This window comes from Perca fluviatilis, chromosome 24 (genome assembly GCF_010015445.1).
Source record: "Perca fluviatilis chromosome 24, GENO_Pfluv_1.0, whole genome shotgun sequence".
Taxonomy (NCBI): domain Eukaryota; kingdom Metazoa; phylum Chordata; class Actinopteri; order Perciformes; family Percidae; genus Perca; species Perca fluviatilis.
In genome coordinates this window covers 4,214,945-4,228,308 of record NC_053135.1, presented here as the reverse complement: position 1 = coordinate 4,228,308, position 13,364 = coordinate 4,214,945, and the positions used below count along the sequence as shown (strand labels likewise).

At 44.9% G+C, this 13,364-nt stretch overlaps 1 long non-coding RNA gene and 1 other non-coding gene across 2 annotated transcripts in view; both read right to left on the bottom strand.

Moving 5' to 3' along the window:
- LOC120554455 overlaps positions 1–13,364 on the bottom strand; it is a 33,244-nt gene that overhangs the window by 3,772 nt on the left and 16,108 nt on the right. Inside the window, exon 2 of the long non-coding RNA XR_005638454.1 lies at positions 3,812–3,925. This is a non-coding gene — a long non-coding RNA (uncharacterized LOC120554455). The remainder of the gene's footprint in view (positions 1–3,811; positions 3,926–13,364) is intronic.
- trnam-cau lies at positions 4,385–4,457 on the bottom strand. The gene has a single exon. It is a non-coding gene; the product is annotated as a tRNA-Met (tRNA).

The window sequence follows — 13,364 nt, the reverse complement described above, 5'->3', positions numbered from 1 at the left end:
TTGCATCTTTTGTTGGGGAAGTAACCTCCTTAAATGTGCATATGACAATTATTCACCTCAGTGATACATTATTCATTTAATTTATTAATAAACCTCTTAATTGTAATATTTCAGATGATTGAGCAAGATTTCTGCTCATGTCCAAAACTTTGTGCACATTCAAAATATAACTCATCCCATCTGTGCTCTCTGAGATTTGAAGGATATTTTGTGAAAAAATAAAGTTATAATATAGGCTATTACGAGAATAAAGTCACTATATTTTAGAAAATAATCTATAGGCTACCTGCACCGTAGTCTGCTGTGCATTACGACAATTGCTCTGCTGTCACGGTAGATCTCAGACCTCCTGACAGACACAGAGCCCCGTCTGAAACACAGAGCCCCATTTGAGACGTTTAGGGAAGTGGCTGTAGCCTACGCTGCTAAACATCGGAGGTGGAAACCCGAAACTTCTGGCAGAAAATACACGGAGCTCAAAAAACGACACATCTGCCGCAGCGTATCCACAGCAGAGCGCATCCATAAACCTGAAGCTGCGCAGCTTTTACACGCGAGAATGGACATTAAGCGACGTCCGGTTTCATATTTGTCAGTCAACTTTTCAAAATACATTTGGGGTTACACTCAAAACATTCGGGGCTGAACCCCCGGCAAAATGTTTGATGCTGAAGGAGACGGAGCTGAGCTCCAGCAGGGTGTGTTGTGGACCTGAGGAGGGGGAGCTGCGCTCCGGTGCGCTCCGGCCCAATTTAACCTCTGCCCTCAACACCTTTCAGCCACAAATATTCATTTTCCCAGTCTTTCTTGTACCCACACCTTCTCTTTTAATTGATGGCGGTGCCTCAGAGTCAGACTCAGTCTCTTTCTCAATTTTTCGAATTGGAAAGCGCGCATCTAAAAGTTCCTTCCCAGTGTGTCTGGTATGCACGTGCGTGGCTGCGTGCGCTGTCATGACAACAACAAAAAGGTTGACAACAACCTAGTAAGCAGTTCAACTGAGGGGTGGGTGTGGCAACAGTAGCGTGCTGAACTGTCAAGTAATGTTCGTTTGGCTGCCTTGGGCTCGAAAGAGCGATAGGCGACCAACTTTTTTTTGAGCAAGCATTGATTTTGCGTGACACGGTCTCAATTTGCGGGACGCATGAATTGGGCTTCAAACGCTGTGCGCGCACGCGCTACACGGGACGGGTGGTCACCCTAGCAGTAGTTAGTAGAGAGCTGTGGTGGTGCTGTAAGTGTTTTTGCATAGTGCTCGTGTTAGCCGCGGTATACGGCATTTTTTTCTTACAATGTTTACATATTGTGTTCGTCTTGTCTGTCACTCTTTTATTATTTCCGCAGGAAAACCAAAATGTTGCCACACAAATGATTTAAAAGTGTCAGGGGGATCTTCAATAGTAATTCCACGCTCCATCACGCTGACATCACATCGCCTCACGAGACAACTTTTCACCTTGACGAGAAATCTCGTCACGTTTTAATCTCGCGAGATCTCGTAAAACGAGATCTCGTCACCTACTACATACACATAGCTTCTAGCAAAAAGTCAGGCACTGCTAGGTACTGTTAGGCTCTGCTAGGCACTGTTAGGCAAGGACACTAGTGATGCGTCTCAGCATAGCCATCTAGCAGTAGGGGGTTTAAACACAACATAAACGTGAACCACTGTCTTACGTGAATATTTTTGAACGTAATATATATATATAAAAACGATATTTCCTTTTTGATAATCGATAAAGTATTGCAAAATAAAATATTGCAATAATCAAGTGTATCGATTTTTTCTTGCACCCCTAATATACAGACTTGTTGCCTAGAAACCACCTGAGCTTTTATCTTCTGTTTAGTTTCAAACAACAGTAAAGTTGATTATCGGTATGCAAGTCAACACAACTGCATGATAATTATTTCACATGTAATGAGAAGAACATATTTGTGGCCTCTGTAAGTCAGTACTTAGTCATATAATCATATAAGTCATATAATGACTGGGAGTTGTGTTAGAGTTAACCCACTGTTTGTAGAGTTCAGCAATGTGGAAGTTCGACAGTCTTTACAAGACTACAGTCACGGTATCACATTTTGGAAGAGCTTCAGAGAAAATTTTAAAAATCAAGGGCAACTTGACTTGGTTAAAGGTGCTCAAAGACATTTCGTCTCTCATCTGAAAGACGGCTTCAGTCTCGACTGAATGGGAGGGAAACCCAGCTATTTAAACTCTGTGTGGTCGTTGTCAAGATTATCAATACTGCTTCGTTCGTCAGTGCTTCTGGTTGTTGTAACAACACCATTATGGTTGTTAGAGACATCCCAGGCCAAGTCTGCACGACCATCGGTGGCTTTCTCACATGACGCCAAATGTGAGTGTTTGTTTAGCATCCTGGGAAGAGATGATGGCTGTTAACCTGATGAGCCAGGTGTTTGTTTTTTACACAAACCATCTGAAAAGCTTTCATTAAAGACTATTTAAAATGGGCAGGCACTTTAAAAGAAAAACTCCTAGCAGGGGATTGGATGAACCATCCATCTATCATGTCAGCCATTGTTGTTTTGAGCGAACAGCCAAGCCGTGGGTGTCACACAAACCTAACCACGCTCGTAGCTGCAAAAACCTTCTCATCGAATGCTGATTGGTTCGAAAAGCTGGTAGTTCAGACACAAACGTGTTACTTGAAGCCTGATGGGCCAGTTGTTCAAAGGTAATCTGATCGGATTTTGGTTATCGGATTGGATCAAATCTTGAAAATGGGCTGTTCAAAAGGGAAAGAAGGATTCTGAAATCCGATTAGATTACGGAATCCAATAATAGTTTTAATCTGGATCAAACCTTCAGTTTGTGTTGTTCAAAACTTGTCAGTAGGATTTGGATAACTTTGATCCAAAAAAACAGGATTATCCTGATCCCAACAGGGGGTAGGATTTCAAGGTGGATTCCAGGAAGAAAATGTAGTAAAACTTTAAAATTGGTCAAATAATACATTTGTATCATGTAGTGTATATACTTTTATTTATATTTTGCACTTGACTTGTGTAACCATTGTAACAGTGATAAAGTAGATGAAGTAGACATAGGCTACCAATTAAGCTATTCAGTATAGAAAGGTAAAAATAAAATAAAAATAGAAATGATCTTGTCCCCTTGTCTAAACGAGAAAGTGAAAGAGCAGAAGCACAGATACTCCTGGCAGAGGAACAAATCAAGCTGACCAAACTGCAGCAAACCAAAGCCAGACTTCAGATCCGCCTCCTAAAAGCAGGGCTTGGAGATGCTGGTCTCTCCTCCTCAGATGAAGAAGAACCCTGAACAGTCTTTATTTTGTTAACTATTGGACATTTAGCCTTTTGTTTTGTTTTTAAGACATTTTCAAAATATCCACAATATATTTGTTAATGTATATTTGTTTTTATTTGTTGTAACTCAGATGAGGGGTCATAAAAGAAATTATGAATGGAAGTGGATGGTTGTTATTTTTGTATTTTGTCTCAAAATAAGAAACACTTACAGTGACCCCATGTTGGCTCTCCTACCTGTTCTTTACATAGCTGGTAGCCCACATTGTGATATGTTGTCCCATTTAGAGCACTGGTAATCCGGATTTGGGAATCTTGAAAACTGTCTATCTGGATAAGGGTGATCCAATCCAATGTTGCTTTGAAAAACCGGCATAAAAGTAAGACGGATTACCTGATCCTGGATAGCAAAAAATGGGATTTCCAAATCCGGATACTTTTGATCCAGATTAAATGGTTTGAACAACTGGCCCGAGAAGATGGATTTTCGTGTGAGACGTGATTTCATGAATCTTACCTGATCTCGTGAATCCAGATGCCGTTCAAGGTAAGATGGCTGTCCTTTCATCTCTTCTTCTTCTCTTCATCTCGTATATGAAGTCATCATCTCTGACGACAAATGCATGGTGGACTGCATGAGAAAGAAATCATGTAACACACTGAATTGTACTGTACTGAATTGTATTGTACAGCGGACTGACAAGTCTGATAGCTGGATACATAATTGGCCACCACAGTGTTGCAGGGCGCTGCAGGCTTTTTCAGCTCCCCCCTGTGGCACCCACCGCCGCAGCCTAAACGCGCTTCCCCCATTCAAAATGAATGGGCAGATGTGTTTTGTCGCACTGGCTGACGACCGATGCAGTCAGTGTAAATGCAGGCTAAAGATTGAAAAAAATACACAGCTTTTTCTTTCACTTATTTACCTGAACTAGAAGACAAAAAACATTCTTTAAACATACCTGTCGCACCAATAAGGCCCTCAATGCAGCCAAAACAAAAATAAAATTTTTATTTAACATACTTGCTCAGGTAAACATGTTGTATGTGTGACTGCAGATAATTTCAGGCAATTAAATAACAAAAAACTTGCCCCGTGTGAGGCTCGAACTCACGACCTTCAGATTATGAGACTGACGCGCTGCCTACTGCGCCAACGAGGCCCAAAAGCCAGCCCCACCAATCAATTTTTTTCATTCTTAGAATTAGCTACAGTCGGAACCGATAAAAATAGCACTACCCTGCCATCCTCTCCACCCGACTGAACACAATTTATTGGCTTAGAATTACGGCAACAATCACTAAACACACTGCAAACTCACGGCCCTCTCTTCCTGATTTACAGCCCCCCCCTCTCTTGGCTTAAAATAACTCACTGTTGTCGGCTACGACCGCTAAACAGGCTACACGTTGTAAACAGACGTTGTTGCAAGTAACCAACTCGGGTACTCTAGCTATATAATTCAATGTGAGTTCACAAATGTCTTTGCCTGCCCAGAGAATTTGGCCCACCTATGAGAGAGAGACATCATGGCTTTCAAACAAGCAAAGTGGCAGTTGGTCAAGGCCACACAGGCCACCCTCAATCTTGCCCCCCCTCTCTCCTCCTCAATAGTTACAGTCACAGAAATGGCACATCCTAAGGAAAGCTCATTGTGGGACTGGCTCTAGTGGCTGTAATTCATTCATTCATTTCATTTCATTTTATTTATATAGCAAAAGTAAACACAACAGAAGTTGACCACTGTGCTTCACATAACAAGAGTCTGTCATCCCTCAGACAACAGAAAGACATAAATAAAAAATAAGAATTTAAAGAAATGCACGCTGTGGGATATAGATACACACGCTTTGCTGACCAAATGACTTATGTTCCTATAATATACTGCCTAATTATTACAGCAAGCTGCCTAGACTTAACGAAAGCAAGTATGCGCACGAGAACAGAGCCAAGGCTGCACACAGGTGGCCTGCATCGTGCAAGGGAGGACATGTTCCTCTGTGGGATGGAGTAAGCAAGGACGGAGGACACCAAGACCTGGCACAGCCACAATCCATCAAAAGCAACAGCCCACTTTGTAGAGACAGATGTTCGTGTGTGATATGTAACTGCCCTTGTTAAACTTCAATAAAAGACAGGCAAAGAGGAAGAGAGTCAGAGCTCACTGGTGAGAAGCAGACTGCGGAGTCGTTACGGAGTGATGCTCTCCTTCTATAGAAGCCTATTGTATTAATACATATCTGTGTGTGTGAAGTTGTTGCTATCTATTTCAGAGAAGAAGTCCTCACCTGGGAGTGCACCTTGGAAGCACGACAATTGGGGGGGTTCGTCCGGGATAAAAAAAAAAGAGGATTCTTCAAATTGGTTGGAAAAGTTCGGTCCAAGGGTGAAAGGTTGCGTTGAACATCTGGCGCCATAAATAAGGTAAGCAGACCATTATTCTGCATTGACTATTCTAAATCAAGGGTGTTCAACGTCTTAGTAACCCACAGACCGCTAAAATTAATTAATTAAATACATAGTGACAACTTCCATTTTTATAAAAGGTACAGGAAATATGGTATGGTTTATGGAACAAATATGAGGAAATATTTGTGAAAGTCTGAGTTTGGCAACTCCACCCGTGTCCTGACGAGGAGCGGTTTTGGCTGGGTGGACAACACGAGAATTGAGACATCTTAAAAACAAAAAGGTTAAGTTAAGGTTAATAAGGGTAAGTCCTCCATAGTAGAGGTAAGTCCCAGGTAATTGTAGGGGTAAGTCCTCCATAGTAGAGGTAGCCGCCCGGGGGGGTAAGTCCTCCATAGTAGAGGTAAGTCCCAGGTAATTGTAGGGGTAAGTCCTCCATATTAGAGGTAAGTCCCCGGGGTAAGTCCTCCATAGTAGAGGTAAGTCCCCTGGGGTAAGTCCTCCACGTAGAGGTAAGTCCCAAAAGGAGTTGAAGTCTCCTAGGTATGACTGGTGAACGATTGTATTATTGAACCATTTCACACTATTTAGGTGATATGACAAAATAATCCAATGTTCACATGACTTGTTGGTTTTGGTGTCAGACAATTGAGCTAGTTCGATTGTCCAAAGGCTGAGAACCAGGGTATAGCGAGCCATAGATCTCAGCTGGCCAAAATCATAGGGAAACTTGATTTTGGTGTCAAATAGGAATATTACTTTCCTGTTTAAGGGTTGAGAACCAGGGACATAGTGTCCCATAAATCTCAACTGGCCACAATCAAGGTTTAAAAAAAAAAAAAAAAATGAAAATGAAAAATTGACTCATCCAAATTAAGGGTAATGCATGAATGACCAATGTGTATGAATGCTAAATAGAAGCAATTGAAGCAGCAGCACTGCCTGAAACCTGAACGGTGTTAACATAAAGCAGTGGACTGTTGAAGTAAATTGTGGATATTTAGATCGAGGGATTTCTGTGTGGAAATTTAGAAGTATTGAGTGTGTGGCAGTTTTGGATAAATATTTCTGGCAAAATTAATAAGCATATTTTGGCAATCTCATAAAGACCAGTGTTACTAGTTAAGGAAATGGACGGAGAATTTGATAGAGAAATAGATGACGGGGGTGGGGAATTAAAGGACCATATAATTATTATTATATTTAATAAGTTGGGGAGCAGTTAGAAGTAATGGAAAAAGCAGTGAAAGCGGCCTATGGGACAGGGAAGGAGGCAGAGGATATGATGATACAAATGAGGAAAGATGTTAATCAGATACTGACCGATCAGGGGAAATTGCTAAATGCACAGATCCACTGTTAGCAGCATTTTGGAGACAGGAAAAGAGAACAGGTGAGGATGAGCACGAAGCACAGAAAGATGTGAAAACAGGCAGTTGGTTAAAAAGGGAGAAGCCAAGGATAGGAGAGATAAAGCAAGTCAAGATAGGAAGAAGTGGGCATCTATGGGCTATATTATGGCAGGGGGTGAGGCATCTAATGGTTGATAATACAGGTCATACACAACCACATAAACCTCCATCGTACTCACCACCTCAGCCCACTACAGGGTTGTACCCAGTGTTTGATGTTAAGGAAGGAGCAGTGGAAGTTACAGGGCTTGGCAGATGTGTCCCCTCAGCCCCGTTTGCGGTCAGGACCAAACCCACAGAGGGAAGATTAGGCAACCAACTGATGAGTGGCAATTACAGAGACTCATGGCTTTAACTGCAGGGCACCCCACTCCTGACCTTTTCCCCATTCCTGATTGGATCCCAGCCCCCCACACACACAACCACAACCACAATCCATATGCCCAACCCCACCCCTATAGGCGGGGTCCTCCCCAATGGCAACAAAATAGTGGGAGGGGATATGGGAGAGGAGGAGGGAAAACAGGGAGGGGGCGGGCGCCCCCGGGGAGAGCTCCGGAGGCCTGCTTTGTCTGTGGCCAACTGGGACACTGGTCTAGGAGTGTCCGCTAAATGGGGGTTCAGTCACCAAGGGGGAAGGGGTTACCAGCAAAGGGGTCCATACCAGCCACGGCAGGGAACCACCGACAGGTCCACCCCAAGCGCCATTCGCAGATGGCTGAATGGAACTGGACTGGCTGGGAACCAGGCCAGCAGTTGCCACAATGACACTCCCCAGCAGAGCAACAGGACCCAGGGACCACGGCAGATCCCATGGTGTCCATGAGAGTAGAAGGAACTGTTCAGCCCTTCTTAGTTGACACAGGAGCTACTTGCTCAACAATCAGACATTGTCCATCACAACACATTTCACCAAGTCACATTACGGTGATGGGTTTCTCTGGGGAAAAGCAAAAACTGCCAATAACAAAACCACTGCATACAGCTATAGGGAACCAATGCGTCCTCCATCCATATGTTGTTTCTCCCACGGTTCCTATGAACCTCCTTGGCAGAGATCTCCTCATAAAACTGGGCATGTCTATCCTGTGTTGTGCTGATGGAATATTACTGACTTTCCCTGATGACCTGTTCTGAAGGAAACCAGGGCCACGGACAATACATCCTTTCCCCCACCTCTGACTCCTCTGAACATTTACTGGGCTATGTTGTCTCCAGAAGGCCCGGGCTCGGGGGGTATCCTGAAACAGTTCTTCCTCTGGAGGCCCTGGTTCTGCAAGTTGCACCCTTTGTCCCTCCCCCAGATCCCCCACATGTCACCCTAAATTATGATGTCCACTCTGATCTCTGTTATCAAGACGCTTTTGACACGATAGCGGACACCAGATGGGAGATCTTCACCCAAAACATCTTTGTGGGACCAGAGGGCGTACGCCCCGCGTCCAGCTAACCCCTGATCAGTTGCCATGGTTTGTTATGACTGAGGAATCTGCCCCACATGTTTCACTCGCCCTGCACCCAGGGTATGAGGCCAAATCATTAGGTCCCATGGTCAAGACAGCCCTGACTGCCACCGACTGGACACTCACTCCTCTCCCCAAAGGTTCAATACTCTCCCTCCACCAAAACCTTCCACATTCTCTGTGAGGGTCGAGACACAGCTTTTCTCCAACATGACTTAATTGCTAGGCACCATGGTAGGGAAAGGACTGACCATCAAGATGCTAAAGCCATGTTAGATGGTCTTCCCACCACTCTCTGGTCACAAAACACAAAAACCGACTGATGTAGGTTTAGTGCATTGTGCCCCGCTGACCTTTCACCTTAGGCCATCTCCGCCTGTATGGATACCACAATACTCATGCTCTAGGGAAAAGCAGCTAGGCATTTCAGATACAGTCACAGGATTGATTGAGGCAGGGGTGTTAGAACCCTCTCGTTCCCAGTGGAACACACCTATCCTCCCAGTTTTGAAAGCAGAAACAGGTAAATATAGGATGGTTCATGACCTGCGCGCCATAAATGATCTCATTGTAGACACCACTCTCACTGTACCTAACCCACATGTTGCTCTCGCTGACATAGGACCACAACACCACTGGTACACAGTGTTAGATCTCTCAAATGCATTTTTCTGCCTCCCTCTGGCCGAACATCTGCGAGATATTTTCTCATTCACATACATGGGTCGCCCCATGCGATACACACGCCTACCACAAGGGTTTAACCTCTCCCCAGGCCTGTTTAACAAAGTTCTGAAAAACTCACTGACAGATTGTACCCTACCACCTGACACCGTTCTGGTACAATATGTAGATGATCTTCTGATAGCTGCACCCACCGCAATTGCCTGTCTGCAGGCTACCAAAGATGTTTTGACCACCCTGGCTAGGGAGGGTTACAAAGTAAGCAGGAAGAAAATACAAGTCTGTAGAAGAGAAGTTACCTTTCTGGGCAGAATCCTTTCAGGCAGTGGTGTAGGTGTTTCCCCTGCACACAGATCAGTTATTTTGGCCCACCGAAACCATGTACTGTAAAAGACATGTTGTCAATTTGTGGCTTGACAGGCTACAGCAAATCCTATGTTCCAGGCTATGTCGACCTTACAGATCCCCTCCGGGTTATGGTGCCCCCAACAGGGCATGCGCAATTTGTCCTCAGCCTTAGACTGGACATTTGAAGGCAATGAGGCATTCATTAAACTTAAACAATCCCTTGCTGCAGCAGCAAATCTGGCCTGCCCAAACTACTCCCTGCCCTTCCACTTGGATGTTTCTGAAACAAAACAAGCAACTAATGGGGTTTTGTTTCAGAAAAAGGGGTGACAGAGTAGTGTTGAACTACATGAGCATCCCATTTGAACAAATTGAAAACGCCGGCCCGCCTGCACACAACATGCTGCAGGGTGGCAAAATGCATTCAGAAATCATCACACATAGTTATGGGACACCCCTGATAGTGTTGACCTCCCACAGCATAGTGTCCTTTGTTAACTCAGCCATGTTTTCCTCACACCAACCAGACAAAGGCGAATCAGCAAAGTTTTGCAGGCCCCAAACCTGACCTTTACACATAAAGGCATTAACATGGCAGACCAGATGGGGAGGGGGAACCACATGAGTGTGAGGACAGGACAAGAAAAGTGGAAAAAGTCAGACCAGACTTAGCTGCACAACCACTAGGGGAAGGAAGAGTGCTATTCACAGATGGGTGTTGTTTTAGACATGAGACTGAGGGACTGAAAGCAGCATATGCAGTGGTTGAAGACACAGGAGGGAAGTGGTAACATTAGAAGCAGAAAGGATGCAAGGTGCGCAGTCAGCACAGAAAGCAGAAGTGGAAGCACTCATCAGAGCCTTAGAGCTAGGAAAAAACAGCAGTAACTGTATACTCTGACTCAGCCTATGCAACAGGAGCAGCTCACCTCCGATTACCACAGTGGCAGAGGGCAGGGTTTTGACAGCAGAAGGAAAACCTATTAAACATGAGGAAGAAATGAAAAGATTAGCAAAAGCTATTCTCCTACCAGCCAAGGTAGCTATAGTCAAATGTAAGGGCCACAGCAATACTCAAGATAGAGTGAGTAAAGGAAATGTAGCAGACAGCGCGGCGCAAAACCGCAGCAGGATATTTGGCACACCATCTAATGATGACTGCAGACCTAGAAACCAGGGCCGAGCTTAGCAAAGAAGCAATCATTGAGTTACAAGAACGAGCTTCCCCCAAGAAAAACAGTTTGGAAAAGCAGGGGAGCTATGCAAAGTGAGGGGTTGTGGCGGGGCCCGGATGGTAGACCTATTCTGCCACCAGGGGTACGGGGAGACGGCCCTAGAAGAAGCTCATGGGGTGGGACATGTAGGGGTCAGTCAGATGTTGAGAAACCTACAACATTGGTGGCATCCATTCATGAAAACAATGGTAGAGCAGGTAACCAAGACCTGTCCCCAATGCCAAGCATTCAACCCTAAGCCTACAGTGAAACCAGACGGGGGACAGTACCCCCTTGAGACAGTGGCAGGGAAAGAGATTGTGATTGACTACACTGACATGACGGACAGGGTACAGGGTTGCAGGTATTTGCTGGTGTGTGTGGATTCCTACACTGGATGGCCAGAGGCCATGCCCGCAAAAAAAAAGACGCCCGCTGCACCGTAATTAAATTTCTAATCAACCAATACATTCCCCAGCATGGGTTCCCCGAAAGGATAAAGTCAGATAATGGTTCCCATTTCAAAAACAAAGATTTGCAAAAGGTGGAACTCATGTTGGGGCTAAAGCATAAATTTGGCTCCGTATACCACCCTGAATCTCAAGGCAAGGTAGAAAGGATGAACCTGAATTGATGAATTGGCTGCAAGCCCTCCCCCTGGCTCTCATGTCGATAAGAATGTCAGTAAACAGTAGGACAGGCCTCTCACCATATGAGCTACAAACAGGGAGGTGTTTCCCGGGGCCCTGGTCTCAGCTTCCACTTACTGAGCCTTCACCTGTAACCATTTCTCACAAAGCTTTTTTCCGCCAGCTACAGGGCACAGTCTCTTTGTTTTCTAAACAGGTGACCGCAGCACACCCAGACGCAGAAACCAAAACTCCTCCAGACGCTGAGTGGGTGCTCCTGAAAGCAATTAAGAGGAAGGGGTCTGAACCTCGCTGGCAGGGGCCCTTCAGAGTGACGGCGAGAACATCCCACGCAGTACAGCTCGAGGGAAAAGGTAAACAGTGGTACCACTGGAGCCAGTGTGCTGCAGCCCAGGAGCCAGGCCGCTCCACCAAGGAAGTAGCCAGAGATCTGGCTGCCAGCGCGGAGGGCTCTCCGCCAGACACTAGGGAAAAAGAGGCAGAATAATCCTCTCCAGTGTCCAACAAGGTCCAGGGTAGTCCACCCCTGTGACCTGAAGAAGAGAATCACCAGGGAGAAAGGTGAAATAAGCGCTTTCTCTCCTACATGTAGCGTGCCAAGCTACCATCCACCGTTGAACCCAACTTATTGGGCGTGTTTTCTTTAACACACCCCCCACCACCCGCCCGTTTCATTAACCATTTTTCATTGTGTGCAAATTGCAGGAGTTGTCTGGTTTGAGTCTGAGCTGAGGGTTAAAACCAACTTATAAAGCGGTGCTGTTATAAGTAACTTGTATGGGAAGAGACTTGCCAGGGAAGGAATAAGCTTGCTAGATGTGTTGTAAGGTGATCTTAGGGGTACATAGCGTCCCCATTGTTACTTTCATTTTCTGGTATGATTTTGAACTCCCCCGCCAAAACTGCCCCACCTAGGTGTTACCCTAGAAGAACTTAAGTGCCTTGTAATTGTAAATAATATGTTGTGGACTCACTTAGGTGAGTCCAAAAGGGGGTGTGGGAACTTTTTATTCCATAAAAAGTTAACAGAAGTATGCTCTTAATATTAGAAGTGTTTTTCCATTTTCTACATTTTTTTACCATCTTTTACATTTTCTACTGAAGTGTTTTACAATTTATCTAGAAGTGATTTTTACCTAGAAGTGCCTTTACCTAGACGTGCCATGTTCTGACTCTATTTTTGTTTTTTGGAATATCTCGTTCTCTGACCTCTCTTCTCTTTTGGTATGTTGAACTCTAGTAGAGTTCAAAAGGGGGAATTGTGGGATATAGATACACACGCTTTGCTGACCAAATGACTTATGTTCCTATAATATACTGCCTAATTATTACAGCAAGCTGCCTAGACTTAACGAGCTAAAAGTATGCTGCACGAGAACAGAGCCAAGGCTGCACACAGGTGGCCTGCCAGCGTAAGGGAGGACATGTTCCTCTGTGGGATGGAGTAAGCAAGGACGGAGGACACCAAGACCTGGCACAGCCACAATCCATCAAAAGCAACAGCCCACTTTGTAGAGACAGATGTTCGTGTGTGATATGTAACTGCCCTTGTTAAACTTCAATAAAAGACAGGCAAAAGAGGAAGAGAGTCAGAGCTCACTGGTGAGAAGCAGACTGCGGAGTCTGCTTACGGAGTGATGCTCTCCTTCTATAGAAGCCTATTGTATTAATACATATCTGTGTCTGTGAAGTTGTTGCTATCTATTTCAGAGAAGAAGTCCTCACCTGGGAGTGCACCTTGGAAGCACGCAACGCTCCAAGAGATAAAACTTTAGTTTGAGTTTAAACTCGTATAAGGAGGACAGTGATCTCAAGGAGACGGGGAGGCTATTCCACAGCTTAGGACCAACAACAGCGAAAGCACGGTCCCCTCTTGACTTTAGTCGCGA